This window comes from Danaus plexippus, chromosome 12 (genome assembly GCF_018135715.1).
Source record: "Danaus plexippus chromosome 12, MEX_DaPlex, whole genome shotgun sequence".
Classification (NCBI taxonomy): Eukaryota; Metazoa; Arthropoda; class Insecta; order Lepidoptera; family Nymphalidae; genus Danaus; species Danaus plexippus.
In genome coordinates this window covers 4,063,496-4,072,034 of record NC_083545.1, presented here as the reverse complement: position 1 = coordinate 4,072,034, position 8,539 = coordinate 4,063,496, and positions in this window count along the sequence as shown.

Genomic DNA, 8,539 nt, shown 5'->3' with positions numbered 1-8,539 from the left:
ACTGTCAGTTGACCCTTATCACCAAGTCACTTAATCACTGTGATAACATTTGTTTATATTTTATGAGTCCGTTAATTAGTGAACAGTGGCCTTCGTATTTCTAGTCACCGAAAAGTTTAATGCAGTCTTGCCTATTTATGTTACCTCGAAACATCTTCATTCAAATTCTGCTTAATGTGAACAGGTTGAAAAAAGCTTGATTACCTCTTGTTCCTCACTTCGTAAAGAATATTAGAACCTCACAAAAAAAAATTTAAGGTCTCATACTTTGTTTTATATAGAATGGAGTGACTAATGGCCTCATATTTGTAAACTTAATTGTTGTCACTTGTATTGTTGAATAAAATTTTCCACTTTTCTCACCCAAGAGCAATCTCGGAACGAGGAATTTTTGATACAGGCGTTGTAATTGTCGGTACTCTATATTTTTTTTTGTTGTACCATTTTATTAAGTCAGTACATTATTTGGTTTGAGCATTACAGTATAGAACACATGGTTTATTATCAAGAATTCAACACATAATTCTGTAATGTAAAGTTTTAAGGTCACTTCATTAAAAACAAAATGGAGTCCGCGAATTATACGTAGGTAGGTCATACCCAATGGTTCTCTTTTGTGTACTTGTGACTTTATTTTTGATTATGCCTCAAACACAGGGTTAATAAAATTGGTACATATGTCAGTTGTCAATAATTTTAGTTAATACGGTCTTGTACATCACCGAGTATTTGCTAATTACATATGAGTTTAAGCACTCCGGTTCGACTATAATTTAATGGCACACGCCGAAAAGTACTTTTAGATAATAAAAACTTTGGGAACAATAAACTAACTTTTAAAAATATAATCCTTAAAATGTTTTTGAAATTTCAATCAAATAGTTTTGCTTAAGGTCGGGATCGAGACCGTTAAACTACCAAAACCCGTCTTATTTATTTTCCAACCTATTGGGTGAATCAAATGATTGATATTCTCGTATGTTGATTCCGGCATATTTACTGTTCTTTCCCTTGATGTCGCATTCAAGTATCGAGCTGTCAATTTTATTATTTTATTCAATACTTTTCCACTGAATTTCTAGTGAACGCACATTACATTCTAGTTTTTTAGAAAAAATCTGAAATGTTGAAGGAATTTTCGGGTTTTATGTTCCGTTTACGGTTTTGGTGGCAAATAGCTTTTTATTTTGTTTCGTGGACAAATGATTTTTTCTTCTGATGTAATTACCTCTGTATAAAGTTATCTATTATTAAGTCGCTCTGTAAATTACAATTCAGAATAGATTCATAGGAAAATATGGTTTTCACTTCAGTTAGTCTCTATTAATTACAGTTTTCTTTATTCTATTTCAGGAGTCAATAGAAATTTATGATGATTTAGATCGCAAATTGTAAATTTGTTTCTAAATCGGCTATTCGTACTATATGTATGTTATATATTTTGATTATTTATTGTTCAATGCTATCAATATAAAAGTGATTGTTATACAATTTTTTTGCCACTTCGCTTTACTTGCTCTATGTTAACAAATATATTTGTATTTTTACGTATCTTCGTTTTTTAAATATTATCTTTTTCTTCGTTAATAAATTCTGTACTAAGTAGGTATTCTACGCTTGTCTTGCATCTTATAATTGACATGCCTATCATATATCTTGTTTCATCTTGTGTACATAAGTATGTTGGTTTATGTAGTTTATGATGTTTATTTTATTTACGGGGTATATTATAAAGTATTCAGTAGTGATATTTGCTCTGCCTTACATTATGAGCTTGTGTCTTCTCGTCTCCATTGTCTGTTTCATATCAGCGAAGGTAGTCTATTCAAGATTATTAGTAAAGATAAGAACGCCTTTACAACTTCTGTTTTTTTTTTTTATTTATTCTGAAAAATGTCTATAGCGAAAAATGTTATTATTTATTTAAATACTGTCTCTGTATTTCTTTGTATAAATTTGTTCTACTCGGAAGATTTCTTGGTGTTTCTATTAATATCTTTATTTTAATTTTATATTTTGAACGATAATATAACAAAATGACACAGCATACAAGTGTGACTATTAAATGTTTGTGTTTGGTGACTGTTCTGAATAAAACCGTGAAGTTAATTCACTCAAAGGTTTTAAATAACTTATTTGTGGGAGAGGTCTTTTTTATCACCAAATAAAATAAACGAAACACTAATGTGTAAAAAGTTTTCGGGGGGAATATCAAACATGTTCATTATTTTATAAAAATATTCCGTTTTTATCATCACTTCTGTGCAATCAAAAATGAAAAACAACCCAAACTCACGATCAACCAAACATCTCTTCTTCGGGCTCCAACTTATGTATTCAGGATCGAGGTCCTTATGTTTAAAGTAATCGCTATTTGTTTTGTTTCTCCGGCTCAGTGAGACATAAATGATATAAAATACAGATATGTATGTCTATTATATTTGGGAATATTTTATTATTTTTATTTAGTTTTCGATATAATTAATTTGTTATCAGAAATTAAATGAATATGTATATCGAGTTCGTCTATGAAAGGACAAAACGAGGTTCTATAAGACTGGATTCCGTCGCCAACGTTGTGAAGGTATTAGAACCGTTCCTTGCAGCTTTGGAATTTTTATGGAAATCGAGCGATCTTTCAAGGTCACCCTCATATTAAGAGGAGGCCTTTGTATATTATATTACGTAAATTGTCTTTCATGAGACCACAAAGTGACAAAGGTATGGTTTCCCTTAATTATTATTATTTTTAAAAAATATCTAAATAACAAATAGAAAGAGTATATTTGCTCCAGTTGTTTGAAAAATAAATGGGAATCTTTGATTCCTAGTTATTTATGAGGCAGATTTGTCTACGTGAATGTTTAGTGGCCCAAGAAAATGTACCCTTGCCCTATTTATATTTCCAGAGTAGCTCTTGCAGACGTATCCCACCTGATATAGATTACAGTACGTATATATTATAACGATATCTTTAATTTAAGAAAATGTGGTTACGTGTCTTGTAATAGATTAAACTGTATTTAGGTTTTTATCCGATGTTTCGATAACCTTACAATAATTGTATTAACAGGAAGACGAGATAAAAGTCACTTTCTTATAAACTATTTAGTGCAAGTTTCCCTCGGTTATATTTTAAACGGCAATTTATGTTATTATAGCATACAGCTATAAACTAAAGTGTTATAGCTTACAGACAAATATTTAAGTTAGCAAAAGTATTCAATGGTACAGCCTTGACGACATCCTTTGACATATTTAAATGCATTGTATTAATTAATTATTTACATAATGATTTAATTCAACTCATGTTGAATAGAATTTTAAAAGATTTTCGTAACTAATACTTTTATATCATAAACGAACAAAGCGATCCTCCACTTACATAAACCAAGTTTTACTTTAGAATAGGAATTTTAGACTATAACTTCGTGAACGTCCCTCTGCTAAGTTGTCTTTAATTCCTTCAAAGGGACCTCTATTCGAATTTTGCTTCTTAATACCAGTTGCACCACTTGATCCAATATAAAGCCGAGTAATTTACACACTCGACATGCTGTACTTACAAACGGTCTGGCTTCGTAAGCCTCCTGAGGATCTGACGCCCTTTATGTACTTTAAAGATTTTGCGAGCTCCTAACGTCTCAATACTGAGTTCATCAAATGTTATGTACCCGAGCTACTAATCCTCTCTTCCTTTTTGTTAAAAGAGAGGTAAAATTGGAGTAGTAATCAGACTTTTTGCCTTTTGACATTAGAAACGTTACCAACGTTCGTAATTTTATGAAAAGGCCGAATTTACTGCACATCGGAAATGGCGGGAAAGGATTACGTACATAAAATATTTTTTACCCGTGATCACATCATTTTTTTTTAAATAAATTTTTAATATCAGATACCAAAGAGAATATTATATTGTTTTTAAATTCTTATTCTGTTCTTAAATCAATTTCACCATTCATATTATGTATACTACGTAATATATATATTTTACATATATTTATATACATAAATGGTTAGGTACGTCTCATTCAAAGAGGCGGTTAGTATAAGGAAGTGAAATTTATTTTCAGAAGAATGCTATTATATATATATATATATATATATATATATATATATATTTATAACCTATTATGTATGTACAGCTTTTTGTTCATACATAAATCCGTTAAGTTTTAATTGTGGATAAAAAGTTATCTGCACATATAAAAGCAAAACATACAATACATATATACACATTGTATTTGTATTTGTATAAACTGTCATCTGGCAATAAAGTCTGTTTAATTATTGATATGTATTTAGATTAATATTGTCAGAATGTGAAACTTTAGAACCATGAAGTCTATGTATAAGTTACAAAACAAAATGAAAACTAACTACGTGATCTGACCTGTATGATTGATGAGATTTCCCTTAAAGAAAACGTGCTTATCAATTAATTGTTAGGATTACCGCGATCCGTCGGCCCGCGGACGCCGACGTTCTCGTTTTATCGATCAGTGAATAGTTTTATCTCAGTAGAATTACCGCAGGAGAGCACTGCTCATAATACTCAAATTATGTGGCTGGCTATCATTATCTAGGAAGATCTAATAGTTTATCTTAAAACCATTTATTTCTTTTTATCACAGTAATCAGTGTATTTATCGGTTAACAAGTATGAAGTAGTATTTATGTTGTGATAGTATTAATTTAGTATTTGAAAGATAAATTGGGAAATGTCTGTATTTAGACAATGCAAAGTCTTAATAGTGGTATTGATTATAACATACGTAATTTGATATCAAGCTGAGACTGTATTCAAATCTAAACAATGAGGTAATTTCGTCTTGTGGGCCAAACAGATGCTTGGTATCACACATAAATAGAATGTAACTCTATTCTAACATCGGGGCAATCACGTAAGCTAACGTTTAGGTAGTAAGCTAGGATAATATTAAAGAAGTATATAATTTTATTAAATCAATTATAATTATGTAAATTATTTATTTCGGAAAATATATTTTGACTTTGCTTTATCACATTCCTTCTTATCTTGCTTATATTAGACATTATATAATGTAGTTGGTTGCATTGAGTTCATTTTCCATTGAGAAAGCCTTGAAAAGAGGTTTTGTCACGTGTTTAATACGGTCCTCATATTGGACATCCGTTTGAGTCTTATAAAACTCTACTTTGTTAATCTACATTCATTTATTTTAAGCTACTTAAATAGTATGAATTATAAATGCGAATATATGAACATATAGGAGCCATAAGTATAATAGATTGCCAAAACGAGGATAATATACTAGCACTAATACAGCGGAGAATAGGTTGTGCTCTTAAGTGCTAAGCCAAACGAATTTATGACTGTTATAGAGTTCCATAATGAAGCTGGGATTACGACTGAGTAATCTATATGTTGAGCTAAACGCGGCAATAGGCGTTATGTTTTTATAAAATGAAAACTCTATATAAAATTTCCAAAAACGTAACCGATTGTTACTCCTGGACATTTAATGTAATGTAAAATTCAATTATGTATCTCATGAAACAGAATGGTAGAAATTGGATTTTTACTCTAGCAGATCGTACAGACTATTAGGCTAGCTAGCAAGGATGAACAAATTGGAAAGCCACGGCGCGAATCGTGATCTATATAAAATTAAGAATAGACTGCATATTGGTACCAGAAGTTTTTCCGGCTTTTCAAAAGCCCCAAGTAGTAGTTTGAACCATGCAACTATACAAATATATATGCAAGATTTTTTATTCCTTGACGACAACTTGGAATGAAAAACTTTGAAACAGTCGGTGATCAGTTTGGTTAAATCAAATCTTACTAGCCCTAATGCTAAATATTACTATAAAGTATTAAATTTATTTGTTTGTGTGGCTTATACTATCTACTAACGTTTATAGGCGATGGCATCAGGTTTGTACATATTTTTCAGGTTTTAATTACCGCAAGGACAACTTAGTTATTAAGTAAGTGATTCTCTAATAAAAAATACTAATAAAAAAGTATTCATTACTTTGTATTAAAAACAAGTTAGGAAATAATACAATTTTATATCGATTTTAAGGTTAAAGTTAATAAAGTTTTATATATATAAAAAACATACATTTCAATTCAAAATAAAAATTTTATGGTTTAGTTAACTCTATTATTAAAAGCTAAATTTTATTGCTAGCAATATTACTCTCAAAATAAATAAAGTATTCACTACAGCAAAAATATTCTGTGTATAAAAGATTTTCTTAAAGAATATCAACAATTTTAACGTTGATATAAGCATAATAACTCCGCCTCAGGGTTCATTTACGAAGATCGCTACAAAATGTATAACTCACATATTGATTAAATTATTTAAGTGTATAAGTGCATTAAGGCGAGTAATAAACTTGTCTAACTTGGTAACTTTGGTCTATTAATTGAACATTCAAGTTTCGATCTAACAATATTACTTGTTTAATCGTTGAGTGCTTGCACATCGTGAAGTATTCACATATAAACAATAAAGGTTTGTTTGAGGAATTTCGTCGACGTCTTCAAAGTTAAACTAACCGGTAATATTGAGATGTTATTGTCGACAGATGATGTTATACAAAAAAAATTATACAAAAATTTCATCCTTAATTCTTATCAAATTCTTCGGATCTATTTTGTAAAGAAGTAAAACGTAAATAATTGATTAAATTATGAAGAACGATACAAGAAACAATCGTTCATATATATATATATATATATTATCCGTATGTAATATTACATTTTAAATATTTGTACGTAATCGAACCATAAAGATTACTTTAATTCACTATTTAACTTCTAACATTAAAAAATTTAAAAGTTTCTATCGTATCTTTCAAAACGTTCACTCTCTGTTAACTTAAAAAAATAGAAGCTCAGTAAAAACCGATGTTCAAATACATTTGAAGCACTACAGAAGATACTGATGTGTATATTTTGCTCTGAACAGCGATTCCTATCAAGAACTATAAATCAAAACGCTATTTGCTATGGGGTATATAAATATTGTTACTCATATCGCATGTGGAAAATCTGAATATAAATTTCAACACAAATTCTAACATTTGTGAATTTAAAGTCAATAAGTAGTTTAAGGATGATGTATTGCTTAAATATTTTTCTGTGAAGTAACTTTTATCAGTATTATGTTACACTCAATTTTAATTAATTATTATTGAAAAATCATTTTTCATTCGAACACGAAAATCACAATTTACAAGCAATACATTTGATTAGATCAGTAAGAAGGCTTTTTAAGCATTTTTATTTCCCTAAATCCACCACCATATATACTTTCGCCACTGGTGCTCACGGGCAATGTAAAGAGTAGTCCATTAAGTTAGCTATTCTGAGGCATTGGACGCTCTTTTTTCAGTCCATCATATTATTCCTTTCTATTCGTGTCCGAACCACCTACAGTCCGTCAGTGATGGCAGGTTAGGTATAAAAAAGCAACAACTTCACGATCATTATGCCCAAAACAATGATAATGACACGTATCATGTCAAATGCTAAAGGCAAATGAAAAATATATTAACATAGAAGACCTATTTTGGTTGAAAAGTCATTGGATTTATTTATCACACTAATCTGACAACAATAAATACAAAAAACAACTCGTGTTAGACTGTAAAATTAAGACTCCAAATAAAGATAGAGTTTTTACAGTTGTTTTATATTTTACATAAAAAAAAAATCTTTTATTTAACCTAAACAAGGTAACAGTGTCCAAATAAATTGTCTATTTGGTTTGATGTGGGGAAAGATAGGGAAGTAAAAAATAATTAACCCAAATTCCGGCTAGGCATGAACATAAAGTCCTAGCCGCCACAAATTGTACGTAACGATGACACTGTAACGATATGACCGTAAATAAATATACAAATTGAGTTCTAAAAGAACAAGGGACTGGAATATACACTCTGTTTTCAGTCCTCGGGAAATACATTAAAGGCATCTCTTGAATGAATAATAGGTATGCATTCAAAAGGTTTTGAAGGGTTTTCAAATTGGAAGGGTTCATATGTACCCCGGGTAGGTTAGGTCGTAGCAATGTGAAAAACCGTGATATTGGTGAGCGAGTGCGGGGTGAGGTTCCTGGGGTGCGGAGGGACTTGAGGTGTGCGGAGGGCGGGGAGCTAGCTAGCATACAGGGGTCGGGGGATGGCACGTAACAAGTGAAGAGGCCTGGGAGCAACAGTCTGCCGAAGCCCGGCCACGCGGCCTGACACACCACTACAAGTTATAACCGGTCCGGAATTTCCTCCCCGCGTAAGTAAAGCCTTATTGCTTATCTCGGCGTGTAGCGGTCATCCCGCTCAGTAGACGTGCTAAACCTCTTGATGGATCTGTACTGTTTTTATAACATTGTACCTGTTGAATGTGTCTCACGTAATATATTCTCTTCTTAAGCTCGTTACGATCTCTGCTGTTTCTAAAATGTGATTCTATTAGAACTCTAATTGAAATTACTATTTATCTACGCTTCCGGTAACCTTTTAAGAGATTAGAACAAAAGATATG